This window comes from Patella vulgata, chromosome 8 (genome assembly GCF_932274485.2).
Source record: "Patella vulgata chromosome 8, xgPatVulg1.2, whole genome shotgun sequence".
NCBI lineage: Eukaryota > Metazoa > Mollusca > Gastropoda > Patellidae > Patella > Patella vulgata.
The window spans coordinates 12,148,331-12,161,980 of record NC_065886.2 but is presented as its reverse complement, the minus strand read 5'-3'; the positions used below and the strand labels follow the sequence as shown (position 1 = coordinate 12,161,980).

The window sequence follows — 13,650 nt, the reverse complement described above, 5'->3', positions numbered from 1 at the left end:
AAAATCAAACTGATATTAGTTAACAGACCTACTTTCGCTTAGTCTTCCAAAAGGAATATCAACATTATACCCGTCTTCGCGAACCCGGTTGGTGCAGAAACAGGATGCTAAACCCCATTTTATTTATATACATAATAAATACCTATCGATAGTGGATACTAAAGATGTTTGGAATCTCATAAATAAGTTATTTATGATTGAGAGAGAAATGGGGTTTAACGTCCACTCAACACAAACAAGGTTATTTCGGGACTAGCCTATTGTTCAATTGTATTGAAATAATTTGCTTGAGCGTAGGCGTCTTTAGATGTCCTTTCAAGTGGGGAAATCGGAACCACACAATTTGAAAACTGCAAGTTCGTGTAGTTCAAATTTCATAATTTGGAACAAAGGCATGGCCATCTGCTGCTCTATTCTGGTAAAACCCTTCCAGCCTAACAACAAATTATGAAAAGGTTGGGACCAGGCAACGAGACAGATAACATTTCCGATAATTACTTCAGAGTTATGACCCTTGATATTAAATGTTTCGTATACTAAACGTTAGTATATGGCAGAAATAAAAGCCCACAAATTCCAATGATTTCTGATAATTACGGTAGAGAGAATTTAACACATGCTAGAGAACTTCCTGGGAGCTTTTTATGAAAACATTTAAAATCCGTTCCGCAAATCTGTTTTTAACGTTCATGTAGAATGTTTGAGAAAAACTTTCCCTGATGACGTCAAGTGAACCTTTGTGGCATGGGAACGTTTCAGGAACATTTTCTGAAACCTTTTTGACCATCCCAAACTTAGGCTGCCTATCTACAGCTACCTCCGTCTGAGAATAGGCCCTAAGCTAATTAACCGACATTTTAATTCCTACATCGACGATTTTAGTCGAAAACACTGAGTATGCTTTTAGAAATTTTTAAAAGTATTTATTTCTCTTCTATTGTCATATTGAATGAAATTAAATATGTTTATTTAGCCGCTGTGTGTATGAAAGATGTCAAACTAATCAAAGCCGAATCACAAAATAGTCCTCTAATTATTCAATATGGCGGCGCCCATGAAACATAATATCACAGAGGCGGTTTTGTTTGCGAAAACAAATTTAGGAGTATCTAACCTTGTTTTGAAAGATAAACAGATTAAAACTCTAAAGACAGTTTACAATGGTAAAGAATTTATTGCAATATTACCCATAGCACATATTATATATCGCTTTACGCGAGTGTCAGCGACATGGCGTGTTTACATAAAACACACGTGCTTGGGTTATTTTTACTCTGTTGTCTAAACAAACGGTGTATAGTCGATAAGTCCCGCCCCAAAATGATCACGTGAACGTTTTAAATGGCGGGTAATCAGTGCAGTGTCACATTCTGGGAAGTATGACGTAGATGGGTCGCTGCGTGCAGTATGCTTTTTGACCAGACAGAAGACTACTTAAATTCCTGCTACGAACGTTTACAGTGACGTATTCTGTAACGTTTGTAAATAACGTTGGTTAACGACTAAGAAAACTTTCCTGACTTACGTCAGACTAATATTTTCAATTAACGTCGGGTAACAAAATAACTAATGTTTTGAAAGCGTTAACAGTAATGTTCTGTTAACGCACCCTGTAACGTTTTTAACTGGCATTGGCTAACGACATAAACACGTATCCCGTAACGTTTCTAAACTTACGTCAGACAAACATTTACAACTAACACCAAAGAACAAAAGAACTAATGTTTTGAAAACATTAACATATAATATTTGTAAATAACCTTGACTAACGCCAAAAAACACTTTCCTGAACAATTTATTTCGGGAAGAACGATATGGTGTTGAAACGTGTTACCAATTTCCGTATTACAGGGTAGACCTTAAATTATCATTTAAATTAACAATTTGGTCGAGTATTTTACAGCTTCTCTTCAATCGAAAATTCCAATAAACAATTTATTGTTCGTTCGACTAGAAAGTGCTATAGGTGGTAGACCTTATTTAAATGTGTTTTGCAGAAAATGAGATTCTGTGTGAAATAGGTGTCCTGGAAACTAATAGGTTCAGTGACATCAAACATCTAGTTCTTAAAATTGGGGCATAGGTTTGTACCCATTTTGAGCCAGAGAGAAAAACCTCCTTCTCAGCCAGTTTCTAGAAAAATAGATACTCAGTTTTCAGACTAGTACCTTGTTTCGGTCAAATTTTGAAGCTCGGGTATACTAGTAGTCATTGTAGACTGACCAGTGAATTAAATAGTACCTCGTTAATCCCCAGGCTCAGTCTGTGCTGTTTGACCGTCTTAGATTTTTCAGACACCATTTCGTCACGATTAGATTCTGGGGAAGTAGCGTTGGCTCTTTTCAGCAGGGAAAAGGACACATTTCTCTAATAACACATCAGGTCAACCAAGTCCAACTCTTCATTTCAAGAGATTTAGTTCCTTTAAGATATTTAGATATGATCGCAATCATTGTAAAATGAAACCGTACAATATCAAACAGAATGATTGCAGTCGTGTTGCCTCATTATAGTTCCATGGGGGGAAATAAAAAAATAAAGCATTTGATAAATGAAAATAACACTGTGTATCCTGCGCATACACAGTTTTAACAAACAAGGCTATTAACTATTATTTGGATTGCTATATACCTTATGATATGTACAGTGGCAAATAGTGACGATATAAAAACTTGCTCTTTTCATTACCCGACAACACGTGGGTGGGAGTGTGGGGTCTAATATTTTAAATTGTTCGCTTTAGATCACAAGGCTCGTCATTGAGTCAAGTTCTCTTTTCTCCAGGTCTTCCGGTTTCCTCCCACTGCAAATATTAAAAGTCAAAACGTTCCGTGCATAATCCTGGCAGTAGGTTCTGAATTTAGCTCCAGTCAATCATGAGATTTATGAGAATCACGAAGTCGACTATGACTAAATATGTCCCATCACGGTGCCGATGTCGGCGGCAATTTTTATATTTGCATTTTTGACATTTTTTTCGTTCCATAATTTTGCCTAAAAATTGTGACGTTTTTTATATTTTCATTTTTGACATTGTTTTTCCTTCCATAAATTTGCCTTAAAATTGTGTGTTTTCATTTATATGTGGATTTTTGAAATATTTATTTTTCCTGCAGAATTTTGCCTTCTGTTGTAATGTACAAGTATAATGAACATTTTCTAGCTTAATATCTATTTTGACCATGTTTATTATTCATGTATTGTTCGCTTTGTATAAATTTATTCTTCTTCTTTACTACAAGCAGTAGTCAGTATACATCTCATTTGGATTATTTCCGTTTTTAATGTGTATTACTAATTGTTGCTAACCTACATGTCAGAATGGCCTATTTCTGCACATGTTCTATCTTCTATTTAATAACCCTTAAATATCTACTGAAGTCTGGTTAATCACAGCTATATAATGTTTTCTCTGGATAATCGAATATTTGGAGCCTCGTTGTGAATGTGAGGTTGACTTTGTAGAATGGCGGAATAAACATCAAATCAACAATCTATTCTTCAATTTATAAATCTGCACGGCGCATAATCCCCAGCCGTTTTAAGATAACAGTTGTTGCGTTGGTCTTCGTTCGGATGTAGCATCACCTGGCTCTTTGAGTGTTTACATGTGCATCTGATTTTGAAACCGGGAATCCCGGGATTTTAAAGGCTTTCGATTTGGCTTTCAGTTTCATGCGAAAAGTTGTTAAACTCATGTGGTTTGGTGCAATCAAGCGAAAACAAATTTCGGCAAAACGTATGGCTAGTCACAATTAGTAACTCTAGATTTAAAACCAATCATGAATTTCTTTTATCCTTACATAATGACATTAAAAACGAGTAAGATTTATGGAAGCAATGATCCCGTTCAAATAAAAAAAATGTTGAAAAATGGTCTATGCGTTTCTTTTTTTTTTTAAGAGTATATTTATCTATAACACGTGACATATTTAGAAAAGGGAGGCGATGGTACAAATAGCTAGGTATTTTAGTGGATAAGGGTACCTCACAAACCAATCAGTGTTATTAGAAATTGAAACAATCAAAATCTGCAAATATCAATAACAACGATTCCAAATACAAGGCTTGCATCGAGACCAGAACAGATTCGGTACTTGTAACCAGAAAAATGTTTAAAGGGGGGGGGGGGCACGAAGACCCCTTGTTTCCGATAGTGTAACACTTTTAGTTTCTTGTCAAATGGTGAATATTGCCACTGTCACACTTCTGTTCTAATAACAGTATTAAACCCGACGTTAAGTAGCTGACAATGTATAAAGTTTTCGCTATGAAACAGTCCCCCACAAATGGTCTTGAGTGCACGAGATACCTCTTGTATCCGCACAGGGATTGTCGTTGAAACAACAAAATGACAAACAAAAATAAACTTTTGTAACTTGGCAAGAAACTCCAGGGGTAGAGGTTTCACAATATTCCTATTTACAGCATCCATTAACGTGAAAAACAATCAAATGTGGTATAACGTCCTACTTTGCTTCTCGACTTTTCCCCAATGGCGCTACGGTTTACTCTTATATCGAATTAGAACTGTCCAGGGTCCTTTTACGTGCACCACACTGTGCACACGGGGCTTAGGTTTTTCCTCCATTCCGAAAATCTATATGTTGTCTCCTGACAGACCCTTCCTCCTACACCACTGCAAATACGATTTATTTGTCAATGTAAATCACCATTAGTGTTATCTGGTAGTGTGGAGTAAGATCGATTTTTTGTTCGATATTGGCGAATAACAAAAAACAAGTAGCTAGTTTCTCGGTAAAACAGCTACAAATTTGATTAGAGAAGTTTTCTAAAACGAACTAAAGATATTATACATGAGGCTGTCTGGGGAGTGAATTCACATAAAAACTGCACTTTTTTCTTGGGTTTTTTTTTAATATCGTAAGGGATAAAATGCAGTTTTCATGTGAATTCACTGCCCAGACAGCCTCATTTATTATATCTTTAGTTCGTTTTAGAAAACTTATTTTAATCAAATGTGTTTTGGAGACATTCTGTAGATGTACATCTATCAATTCTGCTATTTTGAGATTCAAGTTTGAATATCGAAAAACAAGAAGCTCGTATTTTTGTTATTCGCCAATATCGAAAAACCAATAACCCGTTTTTCAATATTCACCAATCGAGCTAACGGTTACACTGCCTTGTTATCTTACCATGACAAGATAGGCTTCTGATATTCAATATTTAAGACAAAATGAACAAGAATCGCGTGCCAGAATGCTTTCGAGCGCCATTTGTAATGAATCGACTCAATGAACAAGGCTAAATATATCCCACTGGAGAATACTGTCGTGTAGACTGGAATAACCAGACATCAAAGACCGTCGTTCAATTTGCACGCTTTGTGTATTTCGCCGAACATAACTAGTTAGAACATACAGTAAAAACGGAAACGGTTGATTGTAAATCACTTTATATACATACATATTACATTATTATATAGATTGTCAATTTCAAGGTGTCAAAGAATAGAGATTTAGCTCCTTTTACATTCTAGCAGTAAATTTCAAACGGTAACATGTGTGCAGACATTTCTTGTTTATTCGTCATCCAGATGTAGATTTTAATTTTAATTTAATAACTGTTTGATATACATGTTGTTGATATTTTCTGATAATATAAACTTTATTTCCTTGTTGGGCTTTCCTTATTTCCTTTCCTTTTATTACCGCTGTAAATATGAAAATTTGAATTCGTACAAAAAACGATTAGATTTTGGCGATACTTAAAATATAGTTTATATCTCAAATATCGCGGGCGAGTTCGATTTTGACACATATTAGACAAACACTTCCTAGATTATTGCCCCTGATTGTACGAAAAATCGCCTGTTTTGCTTGTGGACTCCCTAAAGCGCGCACTATGATTTTGATGTACCTCGGACTTCCAGAAACATTGAGAACGCGATAGTTTTCCTCTAGAAATCCCAATGTTAAATTACTTAAATGTGGTACCGTATTGGTACCCATCTATGTAAGACCAATCAGCTCTTTATTCAGTGTTCTTAGTTCTTAAATCATAGTCCTTATCATAGCTACCGGAAACTAAGTATGTATAACAATTTACTAATAGTTACCTGAAACTAAATATAATTATGGCTTGAGATCATAGTTACGTTCATACTAATAATCTATAATATTTTACTAATAGGTTGAGATCACAGTTGTCTTCATACTGATAATCTATAATATTTTACTAATGGATTGAGATCATAGTTGTCTTCATACTGATAATCTATAATATTTTACTAATGGATTGAGATCATAGTTGTCTTCATACTGATAATCTATAATATTTTACTAATGGATTGAGATCATAGTTGTCTTCATACTGATAAACTATAATATTGTACTAATGGCTTGAGATCATAGTTACCTGCATACTAATTATCTATAATATTGTACTAATGGTTTGAGATCGTAGTTACCTGCACACTAATTATCTATAATATTGTACAAATGGTTTAAGATCATAGTTATACTAATTATTAAAAATAATTTACTAATGATTTGAGATCATAGTTACCTGCATACTAATTATTAAAAATAATTTATTAATGGTTTGAGATCATAGTTACCTGCATACTGATTATTAAAAATAATTTACTAATTGCATGAGGTGATCTTGACCTTAATACTCGTTCGCTAATTGATTGGGATTAATTTTACCTTTATCATAACTATTTACAATACTTTTCCAGATGATTTTGATCATCATTACCTGAACTCTAAATTATTATTATTATTTTCATTATCATTACAGACTACTGCTTAAGATGTATGTGGGTATCTATGGGGTTCTGTATATAGTATATTGTGTATATAATACTATATATTATTACATACTTTGTATTGTAAACAGGAAAAGTGATCTGTGAATAAAATATATTTTAAAAAAACCCATTAAAAATCCTTTATAGTTTTATGAATATCAATAAACATATCTGTCAGTGATGTTAATACACGCCTATATTAATGTATAGAGAGAAGACCACGCTAGAAATTTGGCCGTAAATTGATACGTGTCATCAGCCCAATGCACACCACGCCGTCCGATAAACCATATATAAAGGAAAGTAGATCCAGTATTGGCAACATTATCGTTTATTTGTTCTTATCAATAGCTTGACGTGTCGTTAATTAATAATTATGCATATGTTTATAATTAGCGTTGCCGTGGCTGCCGTTTTCTTATCGGTTTCCTCTGGACACCTACAGAAAAGAAGTCATCGGAGAAGACGACCCTTTTGCAACCTTGCAACTATAAGCTGTTCGAAAATGCAAAGAGACGACTTATGTAAATGTTGTGAAGGTAATAATTATACGTGCTACTGAATTCTTGACACTTTCATCAGGTAGATCATATTGTCTAGGTAGAATTACATCATATATTATATTGCGCTCGTAACTGCATTTTTATTGACGATATTATTTAAACAATATATAATATACAGAGAAGAACCTTGCAACTGTAAGATCCGAACGAATGATAAACGAGGATCTGTGCTTCTGTTAAACTATAGGTAGGCCTAGTATTTAACTCTTGGTGGCTTTAATTCGAATAAGAGATCTCTGTCTTCTCGTTTCAACCTAGCTGACTATGTTTACCTATGTATTTTATACACCTGTGTAATGTTGAATGTCTTTTTAATGTGGTGTTTATGAAAGGCTTCGGTTTTTGTATACATATAGATTTTAATTTTGCCCGGGCAGCGGCACTATGGCCTACTCTGCCAAGGGATCTTTTACGTGCACGCCAATGTATACACGGACCCTTTGTTTTTCGTCCCATCCGAAAGACTAGACAGCTGTTCATCTCAGGATCTCCGTTCTGCACCACTGACCTCCAGGCTAGCGAGCCAGTGCCTTACTCACATAGTTACCGTGGTTCCCGGTGGGGATTATTTTTCATTTTTTTGTTGTACATTATTTTGATCACGATTATTTTAATATAATTTCAGTTGATCTGTGTGCTGCTGAACCTTGCCAAAATGGTGGAACTTGTGTACCTGAGGCAGGTAAAGTGTCCTGTAAATGTGCGGATGGTTATACCGGTGACAAATGCGAGGGTAAAATGATTTTGAATGATACTCAATAATAGACCTTGCGATCTAAAGCGAATTATGCGATTTTAAATGCTGATTTATATCTTTTAATTCCTACACGGCTACACGGGAACGGCAATTTTCAAATTGCATATCGTGGCTTTCGAGATTTTCTGCAAATTATTTCTTAATTTTTTGTTAAAAATTTAAGGTGGGGATTTTTTTTTTTGATTTTTTTTGTACACTATTTTGATTACGATTATTTAAATATAATTCCAGTTGATCTGTGTGCTGCTGAACCTTGCCAAAATAGTGGAACTTGTGTACCAGAAGCTGGTGGAGTGTCCTGTTCATGTGCAAATGGATTTACCGGTGATAATTGCGAGGGTAAGATGATTTTCAATGATACTATAATAATATAATTGAACCTATTTTAATGCTATATTTTATGCCAGTAATATATTTCCAATAATTTCATCCAACATGTTGCCCTGTAGTAGAGAGACAAAATCAAGGTCACTTCGGGACTAACATACGATTCAGTTTTATTTCAATAATTCTCGTTGTGGTCTTTAGCTGTGGTAGGGAGAGAGAGAGAGAGAAATGGGGTTTAACGTTCACTCGACACAAACTAGGTCATTTCGGGACAAACATATGGTTTAATTTTATTTCAATAATTCGCTTGAGCGTAGGGGTCTTTAGCAGTGGGAGGAAACCGGAGGACCCGGAGAAAACCCACGAGGCTGGACAGGCGACCTACTCCATGCCACGTACAACCGGGGATTCGAAACCACGCCAGTTGACTCAAGCTGTGGTAGGAATCGGCTTGCCACCTTCAAGCGACGAAGTGAAACTGCGCCACTTGACTCAATGACAGAGCTTGCGTATTATGCGTTTTTAAATGCTGATTTATATCTTTTAATACCTAAATAACAATTCCTACTCGGCTACACGGGGACGACAATAATCAAATGGTTGCGTCCTCAAAAATCTTGGCTTTCGATATCTTCTGGAAGATATTTCTGGAATTTTTATTGAAAATGTAAGGACGAGATTATTTTGTTGTGCATTATTTATGAGCATTATTTTACCCACATAGCTACCGTGGTTCCCGGTTCTCGAGAAAGCTACGTGACAAGTGTAGAAGTTGGACAGGCGACAATACTCATTGACACGTTCAACCACGTCACTTGACTTAATGACAGACCTTGCGATCTAAAGCGAATTATGCGATTTTAAATGCTGATTTATATCTTTTAATTCCTAAATAATAATTCCTACTAGGCTGCACGGGAGGAACGGCGATTTTCAAATTGTCGCGTCCCTAAAATATCGTGGCTTTCGAGATTTTCTGCAATATTTGTTGAAAATTTACAGTGGGGATTTTTTTTTTTTTTTTTTTGTACATTATTTTGATCACGATTATTTTAAATTAATTCCAGTTGATCTGTGTGCTGCTGAACCTTGCCAAAATGGTGGAACTTGTGTACCAGAGGCAGGTAAAGTGTCCTGTAAATGTGCGGATGGATATACCGGTGATAATTGCGAGAGTAAGATACTTTTCCAATACTACTATAATATAATCTAAATGTGTTTACTGCCATATTTTACACCAGCAGCATATTTCCAGTAATTTTATTAATCATGTTGCCTGGTAGTAAACCTCGGGTTGGTTTCACAGTGAAAGTAGAAATCTTATATTTAAAATAACGAGACGTCTTTGATTTGGCGGACCATACATGAGCCTAAAGTCACCAGATATCTTTGCGGGATTGGGAGTAGTAAACATAGGGAGTACAGCCAAACACGCCAATACTTGAAAAAAAAACAAGAATTTAATTGTTATATGTATTCATCTACCGTAAACATCGAAGTGCTTGTATTTTATCTATTTTAATCTTAATTTTTTATTTATAGATGATGAATGTGAGCCGAACCCCTGTCAGAATTGTGGAACTTGTTCTCGTATCGAAGGGGGATTCAAATGTTCCTGCTTGAATAGAAGGTGAAGGTGAAGGTGAGTAGATCAGTTTATACAACACTATAATTTATGTAATACCGAACTAGTCACACGCATGAGTTAATATTTATTACATCCACCCCTTCTGTATAAATATTTTATGATAGTACAACCAATGTTGATACAAACCATTGCTTCGGTAACATTCCTTCGGTACCATTCGCCCAGTCAATACAGAAAAGTGGGACCTTGATCCCCATTTCATTCCATTGACACTTCAGTACAAATAATTCGTTAATTTAACATTCCACTGAATATGATGTCACTGAGTGGATCGTGTGAAACGAAACATAGTAATCTCTTTGTTCTTTTCTTTCAGTTATAGACAATATTATAACATCACCTTACTACCCTAATAATTACCCAAACACAGGCACTGGTTTGGCTACCATTCCGAAATGTCCTGGAAAACAGATCCTCATTGTATTTGATGAGGATTTTGTAATACAGAAAATAGGTCAATCACAGTGTGATCCACACTCAAGTCTCGGCGAGGGTGATGATTTATGTCAAGATGCCGCAATTCTTGAGGATCGCAGTACATCCGAAAGGTGGGTTGTCTATTGTTTTGATTCCGCTGCTTTGCGATGTTGAGTTTATTTCTAAGAATAAAATTTGACATGGTTTGGGCATCAGTGTTCTACTTTAGTTTTAATTCATAGATCTTGATTCTGGTGAAGACGACGGTTTTAATCTTACGTTAACAGTAACATATAGAAGCGATGGCGTGCGGGTTTGATTATTAATGCTTTACGTAAAATTCGAATTAGTTTCCCTTTGAATGTTTAATGCATTTTTGTACCTATTACGTAGGGTGTTATATGTAATATCTCTTATTACGTAGAGTAGATGTAAGTACTATCTGTTGTATTTGTATGTAATATCTCTTATTACGTATTGTAGCTGTAAGTACTATTATGTTTGTACTCATTACGTAGATTATTTGTATGTAATATCTCTTATTACGTAGAGTAGATGTAAGTACTCTAATGTTTGTACTCATTAAGTAGAGTATTTGTATGTAATGTCTTTTATTACAGCTTCCGGTATTGTGGCGGGACTGCTCCATCACCGTTCACGGCGACAGGGGATGTTGTTGTAGCGATCTCACAAAACGGTGATAATATCGTGTGTATGGGTTTCAGTTTAACTTACAGTTACGTGGGTAGGTACACATTTAATACATTATACATACATTAAAACGTTTACCACCTCACCGCTTCCCTCCCCTGCCTCTTCAGCAGTTTAAAATGTTAGAGCAATTGGGTGTCTTTGATCTTTCACTGCGTGTCACGAGGAACCGAACTATAAATGTCTATATCAATTCACTGTCTAAAGCAGTGGACACATATTGCGAATCGTTCGGCCGAATCAATCGGCGCCGAATTTTATTCGGCCGAATGGGTGGACACACTAGCCGAATGCTTCACCCGATTCAAACTGTCGATTGCATCACCTTTAACGTCACATGATTAAACATGGCGGCGTCTACGTCTTCAATCTATCACGTGACTTCTCGATATGAGTGGTGATTGGCTAATGAATTCTCTATTCGGCTGAATGCTTCGGCGAAGCGGACACACCAGGCGAATATAATTGGGCCGAATATATCAAAACTGTTTGATTCGGGCGAATCATTCGGCCGATTGACAGTGGACACACTAGGCGTATTTCGACGCCGATTGATTCGGCCAAACGATTCGTCCGAATCATTAGGCTAGTGTGTCCACCGCTTAACACTTCACTATCTGTTTATTTGCAGTGTTTATATCACATGTGTTATATCTTAGTATCCCAAGTTACTTTGTACCACGAAACTTTGAATGTATTAATCTATGTAACCACTGACAGCTGGAATTGGACGGAAGTGCCGCTATCCGGGCAAAATGTCCCCCATATAACACTTACCTTCATTAGCCCGGTTGGTGGAGACAAGTAGTATATTAAATTGTATTAACTATAGTACTTTTTCGGAGAACGACTTCTTTAGGGTGCTGGAGACAATTTCTTCCTGACCGGTATACAGGCCTTGCAACATCGTTGGCAAAAGTGTGTAGTCCCCGAAGATGACAATGTAGAAAAATAATAAAAACCATTGACTTTATACAGGTACATCACCGATAGGCCTAGAACCCTTCAGCAAGCCCTCGTGCCTTCATTAATTCGTGACAGAAACTACAGTATCTTCATTAATTCGTGACAGAAAATACAGGATTAGCACTAAATAAGACAAAGAAAATTCATCGTCACAAGCCAGTCTGTATTGATGCAATAAGCAAATATCTCATCGTCACAAGCCAGACTTTGATCATGTATAAACTAGTCTTATCACAGTATATAAATAGATAAAAGACATGACGTTTTCTATTTTTAGATGCATAGATGTAAATATGAAAGTACCGGATATGATGATGACTTGAGTAGGTGTCAAGTAAAGAATAATAATAATATTCAACATTTGATTTGTTTAACAGTGGATGTTTTCTCTCCTTGCTACTTTCCCATCTTTATTATTCTAATTGGTTTAATTTTAATGGAGTGTCTTTGAACTTTCAATGAATATCTCGAGGAATTATAATTGCTTTAACAGTGGATTTTTTCTCTCCTTTCTATTTTCGCGTCTTTATTCTAATTGGTTTAATTTTAATGGAGTGTCTTTGAACTTTCAATGCATATCTCGAGGAATTATAAATGTCGATATAATTGGCTTTATTGTAATTGATTTAATATTAACTAGATGTGTATAAGTGTCGATTATTAAACCCGCTTTTAATGGATTTATCTTATTTATGGTAATATGTTGGCCAATATTTAAAACTCAAAATGATGTTGACCAACGTGTGACATTGGGATGTAGGGATTGGGTGGTCGAATGGGTTGAAGATATCATTGTGAAAACCCACGAGGATGGACATGCGACCCTACACCTTGTCACGTACATGTAGGGAATCGAAACAACGCCAATGGTCTAAAACGCAGACAGTAACCACGTCCCCGCGCATGCCTGGGATTGTAATATTCATGCCTAGGAGTGAACCCACGACCTTTGGGTCATTGACAGGTCTAATGTGGGGCAGTGAATTATCATGGTTATTATTATAGTATATTTTTTATACAATGGAAATAATAATGTACATGGAATGTTAAATTTTTTCTTAATACTACCCTTCGTACAATTGTTACAAGACTTTCAAACTGACTAAATACGTGAAAAGGAGTATGGTCGCCTGTCCAACCTCGTGGCTTTTCTCTGGGCTCTTCGGTTTTCTCTCACTTCAAAAGACCCCTACGCGAATTATTGAAATAAAATTGAAGCATATGTTAGTCCCGAAATGACCTACTTTGTGTCGAATAGACGTTAAACCCCATTTTGCCCTCTCTCTCTCTGGACAGGGATTGTCTCCGAGCGGACTTTGAATGAAGTGCAAATTATGGAGCTGTGTACACTTTGGCGTTTACTACCATGCGTATAGCGGATGGAACGAAAAACCGAGGTCCCGTGTACACATTGGCGTGCACGTAAAAGATCCCTTGGCAGTTGGAATTCGATATAAGAGTAGGCCGTAGTGCCGCTGCCCGG

General features: G+C 36.1%; 2 long non-coding RNA genes across 2 annotated transcripts; both read left to right on the top strand.

The window, feature by feature from the left end:
- The first annotated feature begins 7,044 nt into the window (after nucleotides 1-7,044).
- LOC126829976 (uncharacterized) lies at nucleotides 7,045-10,057 on the top strand. Its single transcript, XR_007683625.2, has 5 exons — nucleotides 7,045-7,317; nucleotides 7,967-8,074; nucleotides 8,330-8,437; nucleotides 9,493-9,600; nucleotides 9,968-10,057. It is a non-coding gene; the product is annotated as an uncharacterized LOC126829976 (long non-coding RNA).
- A 335-nt stretch (nucleotides 10,058-10,392) lies between these two features.
- LOC126829978 (uncharacterized) lies at nucleotides 10,393-12,847 on the top strand. Its single transcript, XR_007683626.2, has 3 exons — nucleotides 10,393-10,621; nucleotides 11,111-11,235; nucleotides 12,445-12,847. It is a non-coding gene; the product is annotated as an uncharacterized LOC126829978 (long non-coding RNA).
- The last annotated feature ends 803 nt before the right edge of the window (nucleotides 12,848-13,650 follow it).